This window comes from Myotis nattereri (assembly GCF_964212035.1).
Source record: "Myotis nattereri genome assembly, chromosome: 4".
NCBI classification, from domain to species: domain Eukaryota; kingdom Metazoa; phylum Chordata; class Mammalia; order Chiroptera; family Vespertilionidae; genus Myotis; species Myotis nattereri.
Window position 1 is genome coordinate 34,285,343 of NC_138079.1, and position 21,341 is coordinate 34,306,683.

The following is a 21,341-nucleotide window of genomic DNA, read 5'->3' on the forward strand; positions in this document are numbered from 1 at the left end:
TGATTTCCGTCCATGCTAATATCCTTTATATTTACCTCTTCCCCCATGAAACATTCGGCCTCTTGCCGGGGCAAATTGACTTGGCTCCAAATGGAGGGAATTATTGCTTGGACACGGTTTGGGGCAGCCTCAGCTGCTGTTTTGGATTGCTTCCTAGCTCCCTAACCCCACCCCTCTGCAACAGATCAGTAGCAAAATGGGAAGAGAATGAAATTCCTTGCACCGATGCGCTGGATGGAGTGGTTTTCAGAAACAATGTCCTGCCCCTCCATTCCCACATCTATCCTTGAACTGTAAGTCTGAATGAAGGTCCAACAGAAAAAAGAAAATTTGTGTTTCTTACTTGATACTTCTAAAACGCCTTGGAACATACCAGTATTTAAGGTTTTTAACGGTTTTCTATTGTACATTGCCACTCATCTGTGTGTTGTTCAGTCCTTAGGGTTAGGATGCATCTGGGGACAATAATAATTTAAAAGATGATTTTGACCATATTTCAAGCTGTCCTTTTAGTCTGCAGGCTGCAAGTGGTATAGCTGGCAAATAAAGCTATACTAACAGATGTAGATCTTCACATAATGCAGTGAGAGAAGAGAGAATAAATTTCATGTAAGACGGTGGTTTTCAAATTTTTTAGTCTCAGAGCTCTTTTACCTCTCAAAAATTAATCAGGACCTAAGAGCTTTTTATGTGAGTTGTGTATTTCCATTTTTACTACCAGTATATTAGAAATGAAAACTGGGAGATTTTTCAAGTATTTATTAGTTTATTTTTAAAAACTAATAAACTCATACATGGATAAATAACATTATTAATAAAAGTAACTATTTTCCAAAACTTGTCCAAAAAAAAAACAGAAGAGTGGCATTGTGGGGTTATTATTTCTTGTGGGGTTTTTCGCCAGCTTTTTAAAATTGTTGAAAATAGGCATAACAAAATTTACCATTTTAGCCCTGGCCAGTGTGGTTCGGTGGTTGGAGCACCAGCCTGGGGCACATACCTGGGTTGCAGATTCGATCCCTGTGCAGGAGGCATCCAAATGATGTGTGTCTCTCACGTAGATGTTTCTTTCTCTCTCTCTTTCTCTCTCCCCTCCCTCCCTCCCTTCCATTCACTCTAAAAATCAATGGAAAAAATATCTTTGGGTGAGGATTAACAAAATTTTTTTTTACCATTTTAATCATTTTTTTAATGCACAATTTAGTGGCATTAAGTACATTCACATTTTTTTGTAACCATTACCATCATGTTTTTCCTAAGCTTTTTCAGCATCCCAAACTGAAACTATATCCATCTATACTAATAAAAGGGTAATATGCTAGTTAGACTGGATCGACTGGACATCTTCCAGACGTCCAACTTCCTTCCAGACAAAGCCAGGGTGGCAGGGGCCAAGGCAGAGGCAGTTAGGGACAATCAGTCCGGCGTGGGGGAGCAAGCAGTTAGGGGTGCAATCAGGCCGGTGCGGGGGAGCAAGCAGTTAGGGGTGTGATCAGTCCGGAGCGGGGGAGCAAGCAGTTAGGGAGCCATCAGGCCGGCAGGGGAGGGCAGTTGGGGATGACCAGAGTGGCAGGGAAAGGCAGTTGGGGGCAACCAGGCCGGCAGGGGAGCAGTTAGGCGGAGATCAGGCAGGCAGGTAGGCAGAGATGGTTAGGGGCGATCAGGCAGGCGTGTGGTTAGGAGCCAGCGGTCTCTGATTGTGAGAGGGATGTCCCAGATTAGAAAGGGTGCAGGCTGGGCTGAGGGACACCACCCATGCATGAATTTTGTGCACCAGGCCTCTAGTTAAACAATAAGTTCTCATTATCCCCTCTCCCATTTCCCAGTAACCACTATGTTTTTTGCCTATGAATTTGACTATTTTAGGTACCTCTTATAGTATTTGTTTACTTGTGACTGACTTAATTCACTTAGCATAATATTTTTAAGGTTCATGCATATTTTAGCATGTATCAGAATTTCCTTTTTAACACTGAATGATAGTCCACTTTATAGACAGTCCACATCTTCTTTGTCCCTTCATCTGTCCATGGACATTTGGGTTGTTACCCCCTTGGGCCATTTTGAATAATGCTGCTATGATCATTGGTGTGTGCATATCTGTTTGAGTCTGTTTTCAATCCCTTGGGATCTATACCTGGAAGTAGAATTACTGGATCATATGATAATTCTATGTTTAATATTTTGAGGAGCCACAATACTGTTTTTCATCACATCTGTATCATTTTATATTCCAATTGACAATGCACAAGGATTCCGATTTCTCCATATCTTCACCAACATTTGTGGGGTGTGTGTGTGTGTGTGTGTGTGTGTGTGTGTGTGTGTGTGTGTTTTGTTGGTTTGTTTTTTATAAGAAACATCCTAGGAGTGGTGTTCTTAGGCACTTTGGCAAAAACAAATGTGTGACTTAATAGAGAATAGCTGGATTCTTACATCTGCTTCTGCATTTAATCTGTTGCACTGTTTGTTTTGGCTTAAGAAGATGAAGAAACTCCCACCTTTCACTCATGTAGTTGGAAAAAAAGAATATTTTAACAGCTCTTTTATTTTATTTTATTTTTTTTAATATATTTTTTATTGATTTTTTGCAGAGAGGAAGGGAGAAGGATAGAGAGTTAGAAACATCGATCAGCTGCCTCCTGCACACCCCCTACTGGGGATGTGCCCAGAACCAAGGTACATGCCCTTGACCGGAATCGAACCTGGGACCCTTCAGTCTAAGGCCAACACTCTATCCACTGAGCCAAACCAGTTAGGCCTTAACAACTCTTTTAGATAATCATAGATATTTAATACCCATCAAAGTTTGACAAGTGGTGGTTTTTTAAAGGTTAGTTGCAATGTGGAATATGAAACTATCAATGTACCAGTACTTCTATTACTCTGTTAACATTGAAATCATGGGTCTGTCTTATATTTTGAATGGATCTAATACTCATGCATGATTTTATAATATCAAACATACTCATTTGGAAAATAGTGGCTCATTGTGTTGAAGAGATCTTCCTAATTTTGACATATTTCTTTTACAGTATCAATCATATTCCTTTTAATATCATTATCCATGTCATCATAAAAGTCTTAAGTATTAGGAATCTGGCAGGCTCACAATGGCAGATACAATTTTTCAAAATTTTCATTTGAAAGCTAAAATTTTATCATTGGTAACATACTGTCAGTTGTCCTCTAAGTGACAGGTTTTTTAAATAACATGTTTTCTCAATAACCACAGTTTGTCCGTCAGTCCTTTTTTTCAAGGACAGACAGTGTTTTAGGGGAAAAAGCAGCTATTTTGGCTCACGATTCAATCAATTGCACAAGTGCTTTTGTGGGGTCTTTTGTTTGTTTGTTTGTTGACTTAAGCTACAGAAATTTATTTTCTCACAGTTCTGGGCACTGAAAGTCTGAGATCAAGATGTCAGCAGGGTTGGTTCCCTGAGGCCTCGCTCCGTGGCTTGCAGATGGCTGTCCTCTATGTCCTCACAGGATCTTCCCTTGCTTTTGATTTCCAAATCCTCTGGACGGCCATTATGTCCAAGAATGCAGAAGTGCTTTGTTCATGCTTTGCCACACATACATGTTCAGTAGATGAGTTTTAGTAAGATTAATACTTTTTAACTGTTTCATCAACGACATCTAAAGTGAAATTGACATTATTTTTTGCATAAGGGAGTGTCAGTGAAGAATACAACTGTTTGGGTAGTTTGGTGCCACTGCCTTGATTTGTTCTAAGGTGCCAGCAGTTTCCGTCATCAGTGCAAATGTCAACCAAGTGAAAAGAGCAAATGCTGTGTTAATATTCTTATGGAATACTTTTAACCCCAAAGACCCCTGCCCATGCCTCCACCCGCAAGGCTTGCAGACCACATTTAGAACCACTGATATGTGTTATTCAGATTTTTTGTTTATGCACGGAAAAAAGTGAATATATGAAAAGCCACACAGTTATTACCTTGTTAGAAGTTGGCAGTCTACCATACATATATCAACTGTTTTGTTACTTAAGGACATAGATTGCATTAATTTACACATACAGGACCTAATTTACATATACAGGACTGGTGGTCATTAACCTAGGGCACTTGTGAGTGACTGAATCACAGAGTCACCTTGTTTCCCAATCTGTGTCCTCCAAAAGGAATCGGTGCTCAACAACATGGAAAGCCCTGTGTTCTCTTGATAACGTTTTTCCTGTTTCCTGACACTTGGGAGTTCCCTTTAGTGTTATAAAAGTAACTAGGTGTTTTTGCTTAACTGACTGACGATTTCTCTTGGGTTTTCCTATTGGCATGTATGCTCTACCCGCTTCCCAAAGCCAGCTTAGCAGCCAGGATCATTGATGGGGATGCTAGGCCAGTTTCTTGGGAATAAGTGAACCGGGAATCTGGAGATCAGAGGGGTTGCTGTACAACTCACCTGTGACCTTAAGTAAAGGTCACCCTCTGGGATCTGCCTCGAGTTCCTTATTTTATAAAATGAAAAGGACTAAACTAAATTATATGTAAGATTTCTTTCCACTCTTGTTGCCATAGCAATTAAACCAAGAGAATTTCTCCTCCTACCTCAGCCAGATTGCACAGCATGTGAGCCAGGAAAAGAATCTAATGTATATTATAGAGTGAGGGATTGACGGAATGGTAAAAAAAAAAAAAAAAAAGAGAGAGAGAGAGAGAGAGAAAGATGATTCAACCGTTTTTAAGCCAAATTATAGCTATAATAGCCCTAGTTTCCTCTCTTAATTGAAAAGACACTTTGGTTTCTAGAATTACAGTAATGTATATTCAGTTACAGAAAAGTTAGAAAGTATTGAAAACAAAAGAAAATACACACCATCCACCTACCCAGAATCAGTTAACAGCTTCCAAGTTCTTTTCTACATATAGACATATTTTTTTTACAAATATGAGGTTATGAAATACTTATTATAATTTTTATGTAATGTAAAGAACCTTTATGTGCCAAAGCCGGTTTGGCTCAGTGGATAGAGCGTTGGCCTGCGGACTCAAGGGTCCCGGGTTCGATTCCGGTCAAGGGCATGTACCTGGGTTGCGGGCACATCCCCAGTGGGAGATGTGCAGGAGGCAGCTGATTGATGTTTCTCTCTCATCGATGTTTCTGGCTCTCTATCTCTCTCCCTTCCTCTCTGTAAAAAATCAATAAAATATATTTTAAAAAATAAATAAATAAATAAATACTTCCATTTAAAAAAAAAAGAACCTTTATGTAATATAAACAGCCACAGTACAATCCATTTATGGGTGTATGATCAGTTAATTAATCCCTAATATTGGACACATCAGGTATTTCCCACTTCATGTGATGAGTTATAGTCCTTAAATAAACATTCTGCTAGTAAGTCTTTTTCCACATCCTGACTTCCTTAGTGTAAATTATTAGCAATGGAGTTTATACATCAAAGGGCACCCATGTCTTTCAGGCCTTTGGCACTCGAGAGCCAGGCAGATTTGTCAGTAGTGGGTTGGCCAGTCGTGGGTCCGCAGGGCCAGACATTGGGGCCACATAGATACTTTGAAATATGTTTATTGAATGGATGGATGAAAAGATGTCACCAGTGATGATAACTGAAAATTCAGCATTTGCTGCAGATATTTAAAGAGGATAGGCCTAGCCCTAGTCTGGTTGGCTCTGGATAGAGCATAGGCCTGCAGACTGAAGGGTCATGGGTTCAATCCCCAGCCCAGATGGGGCACGTGCCGGAGGCAACTAATCGATGTGTCTCTCTCATATTGACCTCTCTCTCTCCCTCTCTCTCAATTCCCCCCCCCCCCCAGTCTTTCTGAAAATCAGTGGAAAAAAATATCCTCAGGTGAGGATTAACCAAAAAAATAAATAAGTATAGAGGATAGGCCTAGATTTGGCATTTTGATAGTGACAGTGAGAGATGTAATTTTCAGTAGAAAGTATTTCAAACCCTATATAAAATAGCTTGTTGTAAGTTTCTTTATGCAAAAAAAAAAAAAAGTAGCCAGGAATACTTACATACATAGTAAATGCAAAAGTATCTCTCTGTCTATATATATATAAAAGGCTAAGTGACCGACCGGCCGGCCGATACATCTGATGCACACTGGCAATTTAAAAATAAACGTTGACTCTCGCATATGTGATACATATAAAGCTCTTGCTGGTGCCAATCACACGCATGTTTTAATTTTATAATGCTACTAGAGGCCTGGTGCATAAAAATTTGTGCACTCGGGGGGGGAGGGGAGGTCCCTCAGCCCGGCCTGTGCCCTCTCGCAGTCTGGGACCCCTTGGGAGATAACGACCTGCTGCCTTAGGCCTACTCCCGGGTGACAGAGGGCAGGCCCAATCCCTAGGTGCAGCCCTTGGTCGGGCTCAGAGCAGGGCTGATTGGGGAGTTGGGGCGCCGCCCCTGTCATGCACAGAGCAGGGCGGATCGGGAGGTTGTGATGCCACCCTCAGTCACGCTCAGGGTAGGGCCAATTGGGGGGTTGGAGCACCGCCCCCTGTCACACTCAAGGCAGGGTCAATGGGGAGGTTGAGGCGCCACCCCCTGTCACACACAGAGCAGGGCCAATCAGGGGGTTGGGGCGCTGCCCCCTGTCACGCACAGAGCAGGGTTCATCAGGGGGGTTGGGGAGCTCCCCCCGTCACACACAGAGCAGGGCCCATGAGGGGGTTGGGGAGCTCCCCCCTGTCACGCACAGAGGAGGGCGGATCAGGGGGTTGGGTGCCGCCCTCTATCACCCACAGAGCAGGGCCGATCAGGGGGTTGGGGCGCCGCCACTGTCACATTCAAGGCAGGGCCGATGGGGAGGTTATGGCTCTACCCGGTCACACACAGAGCAGGGCCCGTGGGGGGCGTTGGGGGGGGGGGAGGGTTAGGGCGCCGCACCCTGTCACACACAGAGCCGCAGGGCGATAAGGGGATTGGGGAGCTCCCCCATATCAGGTATAGAGCAGGGTTGATCAGGAGGTTGGGGCGCCTTCCCTGTCACGAACAGAGCCGGGTGGATAGGGAGGTTGTGGCCCTGCCCCGTCACACAGAGCCACAGGGCGATCAGGGGGTTTGGGCACTGCCCCCTGTCACACTGATCTCGGTGCCGGGAGGCCTCTCAGCTCTGCTGATCCCGGTGCTGGGAGGCCTCGTGGCTCCGCTGATCCCGGTGCTGGGAGGCATATTACCCTTTTACTATATAGAATAGAGGCCTGGTGCATGGGTGGGGCTGGCTGGTTTGCCGTGAAGGGTGTCCTGGATCAGGGTGGGGGTCCCCACTGGGGTGCCTGGCCAGCCTGGGTGAGGGGATGATGGCTGTTTGCAGCTGGTCACACACCCTTCAGGGTGGGAGTCCTCACTGGGGTGCCTGGCCAGTCTGGGTGAGGGGCTGAGGGCTGTTTTCAGGCTGGCGGGTGACTGAAGCTCCCAACTGCTCCTTTTTTTCTTTTTTCTTTTTTTATTCTGGGCCAGCTTTAGCTCTGGCTCCAGCTCTTAGGCCTCTGCTGCTGAAATCAGGTATCTGGTTTGTTTGGGTTCTATAATCAAAACACTGTTATCAACTCCAGCTCTGAGATCCTGGCGGGCTGAAAGCAGGTTTCTGGGGTTTTGTTTAGCTTCTATATTTGTAACAATGTTTCAAACTGCAAGTTCAGAGGCCGGCAAGGCAGGCAGGGAACGTTGGTTTCCTCTGTCACTGAAGCAAGCAAGCCTCATGTTAGCTTCAAGCTGCCTGGCTGCCGGCCGCCATCTTGGCTGGCAGTTAATTTGCATATCGCCCTGATTAGCCAATGGGAAGGGTAGTGGATGTACGCTAATTACCATGTTTCTCTTTTATTAGATAGGATATAATTTTGACATGTAATTTTTTCCAGTAACGTAATTACCGCACAAATTTTTCTTCTAATTAATTTCCTTTCAATATGCACAAATCCATGCACTGGGCCACTAGTACTTTATAGGGTCTATTTCTTATCTTGACCTTTCTTTAAAGGCCAAGCCAATACAGCCTAGTAAGGGTGATAAGGCACATACATAAATAATTAGAATACAAGGTAGCAGCTGATAAGTACCACAGAGAGTAACAGAGAAATTGATATGGGAGTTCAGAGAAAGGAGAGCTTACCAGGATTAAAGGGAGGAACAAGGTCATAATTGGTCCTTGAAGGGTGGTAGGATTTGGACATGTGAAGATCAGGGGAGGGTGTTCTCTCCCCCCTCAGACTGTTTACCAGAATTTATAAATAGCCACACTGAGTAAGTTGACTGTCCAAGACAAACATGCTAAAAACTAATGAAATGACTTTAAGAAATAGAGCGTGCTATACTGTTAATGTATATAATGTTATATGTGGATTATATCTCAATAAAGCTAGAAAAATACAAATCTCAGAATATGGAGATTTACACACATGCACACACTGAGGGGAGGGGAGGGGAGGGGAGGGGAGGGGAGGGGAGGAAGGAAGGTGATGTGCAAACCACATGGCATTGGAGGTAGACCTGGTTTCAAATGCTTGTGTAATCTTATTAAGCCTCAGCTTTTTCATCCCTAAAACAGATAACATTAGCTACCTCTTACAATTTTTATAAGGATTGCAGGAACTAATGTATGTGAAAACATCTAGTACAGTGCTTGATACCAAGTAGGTAAATACGTAGTAACTTATAATGTCTTACCTTCCATTCAAAGTAGGAAAATAGTAGTCTTAGGGACTTGGATAATAAGAACTGACTATAGGTGGATATTGCAAGTGACAAATGCTTTATGGGTGACTTGGGGGATGATATAAATGACCTGATAAAATATTCAGGTGACTCTGTATTAAGTATGAAGTCCTGGATTAAAGCTGAGTTGATCACCACTGTGACAGCAGGATGGCATAAGAACAGCACTTAGGAAATACTTAGAACCTTGATTTGTTTCCAGATTTGGTGTTAATTAGCATATTGTGGCTGCCAAAGAGCAAAACAGGAAAGAGTCACTAATCAGATGACACTTGAAGTCTTGGGTGTTAGTTGCCCAATCCAATGGATACTTTCCAGGCCTGACTTGACTGGGTCTCCATGAAACCTTTACATGCTGGGCCACACAGTCTTTCTTGACTTTCAGAGAAACAAATTCTCGATTTTCCTTTACTCTGAGCATTCCTCAAATTTCTTTCATGCTTCCTTTCCTGACATCTGACCCTCAAGTGCTGGTTTTTCTCAAGTTTCTATTCTCAACTTGTGCAAAGCTCTTGTCTGTCTCCTTTCCTTGAGCCTGCATATGTGCCAAGTCTCTCCCACACAACCCCTTCTGTCTGAAACCTTCCCCCAATTCAGTCAGTGGGGTAGACTTCTTTCCCTACTTTTCCAGACTCCCCCACTATTCGTATTTACACATCTGCTTAGATGTTCCAGTCTGTTCTAAGTTACATGTTTGAAGACATCTGTCTCTGTCTCTCACTAGTCTTCAGGTTCATATATCCAATTGTCAAATCACCACACTTCCACACCCTGGCATATCTCACAGGCACTCAAAAATCAATGTCTAAATTTATCTACCAGTATTTCCCCAAACCTGATCTTGTTTTTGCATTTTCTATTGTCCAATGGAAAATTTGCTGTGTTTCCATCTACCATTTACCACATTCTACCAGTTTTACCTCCTGAGCAATTCTTAAATCCATTGTTTTCTCACCTACTCTTACTGTTAATTCCCATTGTTTATCTGGATTACTGCAGCCTCCTAACTGGTCTCCTTTGCCTCCTAAACTCAGTCTTCTACACTTCCCACAGCTACCAGAGTGCCTGGCTAAAATACAAATATCGCCCTCTACTTGGCGCTTCCCACTGCCCACAATGCAAAATGTAAGCTCTCTAGCATGGTAAACAAACCATGGAATCTTGCTTATCAACCTCTCCAGGCTCATCTCTCTCTGATTCTAACTTCTAACTCCAAATTGGTTGTAATTCCGGGAGGACACTGTGACATTGATTGAAAGTGGCCTTTGCTAGTCCTGTCTACTATTCCAGGCTTGCTCTTACGCTTCTCCACACACTCCACCCCATCCTTTCTTAGATAATTTCTATTCATGCCTCATCTCCAAGAAGCTTTCTCTGAGAACAGTCTAGATGACCTCCAGTTCTGAAATTCTGTTATTCTATCCCATTGTCTTATACCAAATAATAGGACATTTTTAGGTTGAAAGAGGCAGCTTGGGTAAATAGTTAAGATTTCACATCCCAGATCTGTACTTATATAGCAGTGTGACTTTGGAATGATTGACTCAACCTTCCTCTACCTCGGTTTCTTCATCTATATAGAGAGAGAATTAAATGAGATAATTCGTAGACAACACTTAGCACAGCGCCTGGACATAATAAGCACTTTATAAGAAAGTAAATGACCTTGTAGTATATTCATGTAGGTGCTTTCCTTTATTTTCAGTGTGACTTCCAAATCTAAAGGATATAAAAAGAAATTGGTAGTTACCCATCTTTCATCATTGTTAGGGAATTTTTTAAAAACCTGCTTTTTTTGTTTGTTTGTTTGTTTGATTTTTGTTTTTTTTTACTTTTTTTTTTTGCCTTTTCATTTTTATTTTTATTTTTTTTTTAATTGCTTAAAGTATTACAAAGGGTATTACATATGTGTCTTTTTTTTTCCCCCCGCCCTTGACTATCCCCTGGCCTCCCTCACCCCCCAGCGTCCCATGTCCATTGGTTATGCTTATATGCATGCATACAAGTCCTTCGGTTGATCTCTTATACCCCTCCCTCCTGCCCCCCAACTTTCCCCGGCCTTCCCGCTGCAGTTTGACAATCTGTTTGAGGCAGCTCTGCCTCTGTATCTATTACTGTTCAAAAGTTTATAATGGTCTCTATTATCCATGAATGAGTGAGATCATGTGGTATTTTTCCTTCATTGACTGGCTTATTTCACTTAGCATAATGCTCTCCAGTTCCATCCATGCCGTTGTAAATGGTAGGAGTTCCTTCTTTTTTACAGCAGCATAGTATTCCATCGTGTAGATGTACCACAGTTTTCTAATCCATTCATCTACTGATGGGCACTTAGGCTGTTTCCAGATCTTAGCTATGGTGAATTGTGCTGCTATGAACATATGGGTGCATATATCCTTTCTGATTGGTGTTTCTGGTTTCCTGGGATATATTCCTAGAAGTGGGATCACAGGGTCAAATGGTAGTTCCATTTGTAGTTTTTTGAGGAAACTCCATAGTGTTCTTCCATAGTGGCTGCACCAGTCTGCATTCCCACCAGCAGTGCACAAGTGTTCCTTTTTCTCCACATCCTCTCCAGCACTTGTGGTTTGTTGATTTGTTGATGATAGCCAGTCTGACAGGTGTGAGATGGTACCTCATTGTTGTTTTGATTTGCATCTCTCGGATGATTAGTGACTTTGAGCATGTTTTCATATGTCTCTTGGCTTTCTGAATGTCCTCTTTTGAAAGGTGTCTATTTAGGTCCTTTGCCCATTTTTTGATTGGATTGTTTATCTTTCTTTTGTTAAGTTGTATGAGTTCCCTATAAATTTTGGAGATTAGGCCCTTATCAGATATGACATTGGCAAATATGTTTTCCCACACAGTGGGTTTTCTTGTTGTTTTGTTGATGGTTTCTTTTGCTGTGCAGAAGCTTTTTATTTTGAAGTAGTCCCATTTGTTCATTTTCTCTTTAGTTTCAAGTGCCCTAGGAGCTGTATCAGTGAAGAATTGCTTCGGCATATGTCTGAGATTTTGTTGCCTTTGGATTCTTCTAGAATTTTTATGGTTTCCTGTCGTACATTTAAGTCCTTTATCCATTTTGAGTTTATTTTTGTGTATGGTGTAAGTTGGTGGTGTAGTTTCATTTTCTTGCATATATCTGTCCAATTTTCCCAACACCATTTATTGAAGAGACTATCCTGGCTCCATTGTATGTTCTTGCCTCCTTTGTCAAATATTAACTGAGCATATTGGTTCGGGCCAATTTCTGGGCTCTCTATTCTATTCCATTGATCTATATGTCTGTTCTTGTGCCAGTACCAGGCAGTTTTGAGAACAGTGGCTTTGTAATACAGCTTGATATCTGGTATTGAGATCCCACCTACTTTGTTCTTTCTCAGGATTGCTGCAGCTATTCGGGGTCTTTTTTTATTCCAGATGAATTTTTGGAGAGTTCGTTCTAGATCTGTGAAGTATGCCATTGGTGTTTTAATGGGAAGTGCGTTGAATTTATAGATTTCTTTGGGTAGTATGGACATTTTAATGATGTTGATCCTACCAATCCATGAACACGGAATGTTCCTCCATTTGTTTATGTCTTCCTCTATCTCTTTTTTCAACGTCCTGTAGTTTTCTGAGTAGAGGTCTTTTACCTCTTTAGTTAAGTTTATTCCTAGGTAGCTTAATTTCTTTGGTGCGATGGTAAATGGGATTGTTTTTGTAATCTCTCTTTCTGAAAGTTCACTATTGGTGTATAGAAATGCCTCAGATTTCTTGGGGTTAATTTTGTATCCTGCTACATTGCCAAATTCATGTATTAAGTCTAGTAGTTTTTTGATGGAGTCTCTAGGGTTTTGTATGTATAATATCATGTCGTCTGCAAATAAGGACAGTTTTACTTCCTCTTTTCCAATTTGGATGCCTTTTATTTCTTCCTCTTGCCTAATTGCAATGGCTAACACTTCCAGTACTATGTTGAACAGGAGTGGTGAGAGCGGGCATCCCTGTCTTGTTCCTGTTCTTAGGGGAAATGGTGTTAGTTTTTGTCCATTGAGTATGATGTTGGCTGTGGGCCTGTCATATATGGCTTTTATTATGTTGTGGTATGATCCTTCTACTCCCACCTTGCTGAGAGTTTTTATCAAAAATGGGGGTTGGATTTTGTCAAATGCTTTTTCTGCATCAATTGATATGACCATGTGGTTTTTTTCTTTCAATTTGTTTATGTGATATATCACGTTTATTGATTTGCGGATATTGTACCATCCTTGCATCCCTGGGATGAATCCTACTTGGTCATGGTGTATGATCTTTCTGATGTACTGCTGGACCCGATTTGCTAAGATTTTGTTGAGGATTTTGGCATCTATGTTCATGAGCGATATTGGCCTGTAATTCTCTTTCATTGTGTTGTCTTTACCTGGTTTTGGTATTAGGGTGATGCTGGCTTCATAGAATGAGCTTGGAAGTGTTCCTTCCTCCTGAATTTTTTGTAGTAGTCTGAGGAGGATAGGTTTTAGTTCTTCCTTGAATGTTTGGTAAAATTCCCCTGTGAAGCCGTCTGGTCCTGGGCTTTTGTTTGATGGAAGCTTTTTGATGACTGCTTCAATTTCTTCCATAGTTATTGGCCTATTGAGATTTTTAGATTCTTCCTGATTGAGTTTTGGAATGTTGTATTTTTCTAGGAATTTGTCCATTTCCTCCAGGTTGTCTAGTTTGTTGGAGTAGAGCTGACCATAGTATTTTTTAACAATCATTTGTATTTCTGTGGGGTCTGTTGTTATTTCGCCCCTATCGTTTCTGATTTTGTTTATTTGGGTCCTCTCTCTCTGCTTCTTGGTGAGCATGGCTAGAGGTTTGTCAATCTTGTTTATCCTAAAACCTGCTTTTTTTATTGGTGAGGAAACTCTTCTGTACTTTAAAACAGGGGCGGGGAACCCTTTCTCTGCCAAGGGCCATTTGGATGTTTATACCGTCATCTATGGGCTATCCAGAATTACCAACTTAAAAATTAACCTGCTATATTGGATCAAACATTTAATTAACTCACCCCTAATGCCTCACAAGACCATACCAAATGGTTTTTTGGGGCCTCATACAACCTTTGGGCTAGAGCCAGGGGTGTGCAAACTTTTTGACTTGAGGGCCACAATGGGTTCTTAAACTGGACCGGAGGGCCGGAACAAAAGCATGGGTGGAGTGTTTGTGTGAACTAATATAAATTCAAAGTAAGCATCATTACATAAAAGGGTACGGTCTTTTTTTTTTTTTTAGTTTTATTCATTTCAAACGGGCCGGATTTGGCCCGCGGGCGGTAGTTTGCTCACGGCTGGGCTAGACGTTCCCCACTCCTGCGTTAAAGAGTAGCCTCTTGAGGAGAAACTAAGATGGCGGCATAGATAAACACCGGGAAATAGTCACCTCACACAACAATTGAAAAATATCCCAAAGGACGGAGCAAACATCGTCCAGAACAACAGGAAGGCTGGCTGAGTGTAATTTCTACAACTAGAAGAAAAGAAAAGCACGCTGAGAGCCAGAGGAGCTGCGGAGGTGAAGTGCAGAGGTACGGCGGCGGCTCGCGCGCGCGGAAAGGGGGTGGCACCTGAGGACGCGGCTGTCTTTTTGAATCACAAGCTCCCGACTGCTCTGAACTCCGGTTCCGGGAAGTCTCTGGGGACCCAGGACTCATACGGGGAGAGGCTGGTCTATCAGGCGGCAGCGGGCGAACTTGAGGGCGGCTTTCCCTCAGAGATGCTTGCAGCCGTTACCGGGACACTGAGACACGCGACTCCGGGCGCGGAGAATCACCATAACTGCTTTCTCCTCCCTTTGACTCCCTGAGACCCCGCCCCACCCAGCTGCGGCAGAGGCTTTTGCATGTGAATGTACCTAACTACAGCCCAGCCAGGAAGACCCGGAACTTCCAAGAGAAGGCCCAAGGCCCCGCAGCGGCTTGCATTGCTTCACAGCTGAGCCTCTTCGTGGCTCCGGCTGTGTGGCCTCAGGCAGGGGCTGAATTAGCACCTCCTTAGATCCAGGAGCCACTGTACCCAGTGGTCAGAGGGGGACCATTCTCCCACTTCAGACACAGCTGATTCCCACAGCCAATTGGCCTGGAGGTCAATTCCTCCCAGTGATCCTACAACAACCAAGGCACCAAGAGTGCACCAAGAGTGTCCACCCCAGGTAACTGGGGAGGCTGAACCACTGGGCCCTACAGGACACCTGGCGCACAGGGCCACTCTATCAACACAGGGAAGCAGCCAAAATGCGGAGACAAAGAAACAGGTCACAAATGGCAGAAACGGAGGAAAGCAAACGACTGGATATAGAGTTCAAGGCCACGTTTATAAGGTTTTTCAAGAATTTTATGGAAACCACCAATAAATTTAATGAATCCCTCAAGGAGTATAGTGAGACCATGGAGGACATGAAAAAGGACCAACTAGAAATTAAGCATACACTGACTGAAATAAAGAATAATTTACAGAGATCCAACAGCAGACAAGAGGATCCCAAGAATCAAGTCAAAGATTTGAAATACAAAGAAACAAAAAATACCCAACCGAAAAAGAAAAAAGAAAAGAGATTCAAAAAGTATGAAGATAGTGTAAGGAACCTCTGGGACAACTTCAAGCGTACCAACATCAGAATTATAGGGGTACCAGAAGGAGAGAGAGGGCAAGATATTGAAAACCTATTTGAAGAAATAATGACAGAAAACTTCCCCCACCTGGTGAAAGAAATGGACCTACAAGTCCAGGAAGCGCAGAGAACCCCAAACAAAAGGAATCCAAAGAGGAACACACCAAGACACATCATAATTAAAATGCCAAGAGCAAAAGATAAAGAGAGAATCTTAAAAGCAGCAAGAGAAAGACAGTCAGTTACCTACAAGGGAGTACCCATTCGACTGTCAGCTGATTTCTCAACAGAAACCATGCAGGCCAGAAGAGAGTGGCAAGAAATATTCAAAGAGATGAATAGCAAGAACCTGCAACCAAGATTACTTTATCCAGCAAAGCTATCATTCAGAATGGAAGGTCAGATAAAGAGCTTCACGGATAAGAAAAAGCTGAAGGAGTTCATCACCACCAAACCAGCATTATATGAAATGCTGAAAGGTATTCTTTAAGAAGAGGAAGAAGAAAAAGGAACTCTTACCATTTGCCACAGCATGGATGGAACTGGAGAGCGGATAAATACCACAGGATCTCACTCATTTGTGGAATATAATGAACAACATAAACTGATGAACAAGGACTGATCCAGAGACGGAGAGGCATTGATTGGACTGTCGGGCCTTGGAGGGAAGGTAGGGGAGGGTGGGGGCAAGGGGGAAAGATCAACCAAAGGACTTATATGCAAGCATATAGGCCTAACCAATGGATACGGACAACGGGGGGGGTGAGGGGATGAGCGGGGGGTGGTGGGGTGAAGGGTACACATATGTAATATCTTAATCAATAAAAAATATTAAAAAAAAAGAAAAAAAAAAGAGTAGCCTCTTAATACATAGACAAATAGTTGAAATCATTATCATCTTGAGGTAAAAATTGCTAAGAATTAATATGTACTACAGAAATACAAGGTGTCATCATTATTTTGCTTTCTCACATAGTGTGTTGGATTACTTATTTCCCATATAAGTAAATGGCAGTGGCTCCTAAGGATTATTGTGGCAGAGCAACAGGAGAATCGGGACATGGCACGGATCAACACAGGCCATGTGGGCCATGCCCTCTGATTATGTCTCCCTGTCTCTCAACACGAACAGGAGAGAATAAAAGAAAGTAGCAGGCACTGATGTGGGCTTAGGTTAGTAGATGTGGACACCTGGAGGAAAATGGCAGAATTGCCAAGTGATGGGTGTGACTGGTGGTATGGTGTGGTGTGGTGTGGTGTGGTGTGGTGTGGTGTGGTGTGGTAGGGTAGGGTATGGTAGGGTATGGTAGGGTATGGTAGGGTATGGTATGGTATGGTATTTGACAGCCTTGACTCTGGAGCAAGACTGCCTGGGTTACTAGCCATTTCCAGCTGTGTGACCTTGGTTGGGTATGTTCTTTAGTCTCTCTGCCTCAGTTTCATCCTCCCTAAAAATGGGGATAATAATAGAGTCTGTGTCACAGTGTTGTTGGAAGGATTAAAGAGCCAGTATATGCAAAGCACTTAGAACTGTGCCTGTTATAGAAATGGTTGCCATTGTTATTATTGATGGTAGTGATAGTGATGGTTGACAGTGGCCAAGCAGCAGCTAGAGCAGTCGTGGGCAAACTACGGCCCGCGGGCTGGATCCAGCCCGTTTGAAATGAATAAAACTAAAAAAAAAAAAAAAGACCGTACCCTTTTATGTAATGATGTTTACTTTGAATTTATATTAGTTCACACAAACACTCCATCCATGCTTTTGTTCCGGCCCTCCGGTCCAGTTTAAGAACCCATTGTGGCCCTCGAGTCAAAAAGTTTGCCCACCCCTGAGCTAGAGGCTTGCTCAGAACTCTACTGCATGCCAGCTATATGATAGCTGTGCTCAGAGTCATCGGCCTCAAGTTTTAGATGCACTAGGAAGCAATATCACCTAAATCTTCCCTGATCACCCATTTGTAATGTAACATTCTCTGTATCCTCAATGAAGTAAAATGCTCACGCATAGGCTTCTAGTTAGTTACTCATGACTGAACATCGCTGGGCTTTATCCTAAATTAAAGGATTTCAAAGAGCTGAGTTCTAAGGCCTCTTCCAGCTGTGAATTTGTGAATCTTCGATTACTGGTCAATATATATTTATTCTTACCTGCACTCTAGTTTTCCCTTGAGGTTTTCTTCATTTATTATCCTTTTTAATATGCTTGTCAGCATGAGTGTTGTTTTCATGTTGTGTTGATATGTTTTTCAGCCCATATGTGTAGAATAGCAACTAGAGCTAGGCACATAAAGTTATTATTAGTATTTTTACTTTGTACTATGTATATTTTCAATTCTGAGCAAAAGTCAAGAAATCTATATAATGAACCTTCCCATCATCAACCTTCAAAATTGACAGCTCATGGCCAAGCTTTTTATGTGTACCTCTTCTTTCTGCAATTATTTTGAAACCTATGCCCAGCATTATATCACTTTAATCATAAATATTTCTGTATATAGCACTAAGAATGAAATATTTTCAAAAATGCATAATCATAATACCATTGTCACATATAAAAACAATAAATACCTATCTGTGATTGAAACAGTCTCCTCCTCCTTCTCCACCTCCTCCTCCTCCTCCTCTTCTTTCCTCCCCCTCCTCCTCCTCCTCCTCCTCCTCCTCCTCTTCTTTCCTCCCCCTCCTCCTCCTCCTCCTCCTCCTCCTCTTCATCCTCATCCTCTTTTTCTTGTTCTTCTTCCTCTTGTTCCTCTTTTTTAAAGCAAGCTGGTAATTCGCCATGCCTAGAATGAGGAATTAGGCATTATCATTCACTCAGCAAAATAACCATGTGTAGGTGACCCCCCCCCCCCAAAAAAAAGCCTAAATATTGAATAATGTACTGAAGAGAGATCTCTCTCATGAGTAATACACTGAGGATTTTGTTTCTGAAAAGTATACCCCAAACACCAGTTAAATGTGCTAGAAGCAATTTATTCAGCCTCTTAGAGAAAAGTGAGTGGAATGTCTTTTTTGAGTTGTGGTTTTCCATGTGTGTGGGTAGCCCCTTTACTAATGAATTATTAAGGAAGTCTTGATTTCATTTGTGACATAGCACTTTATTTTTGATGCTCTATGGTTTAAGGTGGGTTTACTTAAGCCAGCTAAAGGATTTAAGAAGAAAAATCTTTTCATGTTTATTTATAATGAATTTATTTCAAACCTGTAGTAATTAAACCACTTGTTCTATATACAAAATTAGGTGAAAATCAATTGGACTATTATCTTCTGTTTCTTATTTTACAGAACCTAAGTTTTTAAATTTTTATTTAAATTCTTTAGAATTTTATAATACGAACTTTTCCTAAAAGTTCTATTTGCCAAGTAGAAATATTATAAATATTTCTAATGTCATCCAGTTCTTCATATGAGCTTTAACAGTTTCTGTCTATCATTTCTTATTCTGACTCCTATTTCTTGGAAAAGGTGACTTTGAAGAGTCCCTTTTCATTGATTTACAATGAAGTTTGGAAACAAGAACTTATTTCTATTACATTCCAAAATCTAACATAAAATTGCTTTTTTCTCTTTTTAATTTATTTTAATTTATTTTTAATTAAATTTTATTGATGTGACATTGGTCAACATGAACATATAGGTTTTCTTTCTTTTTTTTTTTTTTTTAATGGATCACTGACATTTTAACAAAGAGTTGAAAGTAAATCATCATTCAACCCAAGGGAGACTTTGTATAATATAATTGGTTCTAGTACTTTTAAAAAAAATTTTAAATTCTTTATTGTTTAAAGTATTATATATGTCTCCTTTTCCCCCCATTGACCTCTCCCCAGCCATTCTCACCCCCCAGCACATACCCTCACCCCTCTACTGTCTGTGTCCATTGGTTATGCTTATATGCATGCATACAAGTCCTTTCATTGATCTCTTATCCTCCCCCCCAACCTGGTTCTACTACTTTTTAAAAATATAACTTTATTGATTTCAGAGAGGGAGAGAGAGAGATCGAAACATCAATGATGAGAGAGAATCACTGATCAGCTGCCTCCTGCATGCCCCTCACTGGGAACTGAGCCCACAACTGGGTCAATGCTTAACCAGTGCGCCACACTGGCAGGGCTGGTTCTACTATTGAACCTTACTGATAGAGGAAGTTGTACACAACTGAGGTTGTATGTGGCACTGTTTCCAAAATAAATAGTATATTTTTACTATGTAGGACTAAGTCCATTATAGTTGTAATGGTCATTTTAGTCATCAAATTTAAATACTACCTTGTGAGGACAAAAAAGGGACTGTAGAATGAAAGAAAATGGATAATGCTTTGGCTTTATCAGAACCTGGACGCTCCTCAGAATAAAAGCCACTGGAATGTCTCTGTGTTTATGGTAGTTCTGCTCTGTACTCCAAATATTTGTAGCTGAGTTGATGGTGTACATTTTTGTGAGGGGCTGTTTATAGGAAGTGTACTATGTTACCTCGACAAGAGCACTTTGAAAGTTCATTGTTTTTATAAAGTTTTTTTGTATTTTTCTAGAGCTGCCCAATCTAAAAAATTACTTTCCTATACCAGCAGGTGGAAGCAAGAGCAGTCGAATTGTAGTACTGCCTTCTCCAAGTGTACTGGCATGTTCTGTGGATCATTTACCCATGACTCAAAAGTATTTTTACTACATATCACTCACTTAACTCCTTTTCTTCAACAACTTTACTATCTTAGCACCTTCTCTTGATTACTTCATCCCCTTATTTACTTGGTGTCTAGGACAGGGTAATTTGGATTTTTATATTCTTTGATTCAGCAGTTACAACATACATGCTATGCACCAACACACTCTTCCACATTTGCCAAGAAATACAAAGATGACTAAGACGTGGACTGTGTTCTCAAAGAGCTTACAGTCCATCAGAATTAGGAGAATATCTTCTTCACTTTTCCCCTGACTTGGGGGAGCAGATCACTCAGCCTTCCTAGTCCAGCTCCAACCAATCCATGGCTGGCTTTCAGTGTTCACCCAGATTTTAATTCATTCAACAAATATTTACTGAGTGCCAGGCACAATATATGAGCTTAATTGAAAAATTTATGCTGTTTTCCTTACAGATTAAAAAAAAAAAAGACCTAATAGTCTTCAGGAGAAGTATCATTTATTTTTTTATTGAATTTATTGGGGTGATACTGGTTAACAAAATTATACAGGTTTCAGGTGCACAATGCCACAGCATATCATCTGTATATTGTATTGAGTGTTTACCACCCCAAGTCAATTCTCCTTCCATCTCCATTGATCCTACCTATACACTCTTCTATTTCTCCCCACCCTCCAAAGTATCATTTATTGTTTGAAAAATTTTTAATACAAAGTGTATAGAGCAAGTAAGCAACTGACATATAGACCCTAAAACATTGAACTGAAGAAATTTAGATGTAGTTAATGTAACATTTCCTGGAATACACTTAGAAGACCTCCCACAAATGCTAATTGAAATAAAAGTATGTACTCTGTCGGGGGTGCCAAACGTCCAGCCCTTGGGCTGTATAAGGCCCGAGGAATCATTTGGTCTGGCCCTGCCAAGGCATTAGGGGTGAGTTAATTCAATGTTTTGTTAAATATAGCAGGCTAACTTTTAAGTTGATGATTTTATATGGTCCAAGAATGATGTTATACATATTCAAATGGCCATTAGCAGAAAAAAAGGTTCCTCGCCCCCTACATCTAGATCAATTCTGTTAGCTGTTAGTAATAATAACAAATATTTAATACAAAGGATAGAAAAGAGGAAAACCAAGTTCTCAGGTTATGTGTGTGTGTGTGTGTGTATAGACTCGGAAATGTAGAAGAACCTCCCCAAACCACACTTTCTCTGTCCTTTGGATTCCCTATCACTTTATTCATATAGAGTTTGCTCCCTAATAATCTCTATGTCTCTTCTTCTCTCGTATGGACAGCTCCTGAGGGCAATAACCATGTCATATTCATCTCTGTAATCTCAATAAATATTT

The 21,341-nt window shown here is 41.4% G+C and overlaps 1 protein-coding gene across 4 annotated transcripts in view; it reads left to right on the forward strand.

Moving 5' to 3' along the window:
- The window catches only part of NLN (neurolysin), a 134,393-nt gene that overhangs the window by 704 nt on the left and 112,348 nt on the right, over window positions 1–21,341 (forward strand). The window lies entirely within an intron of this gene.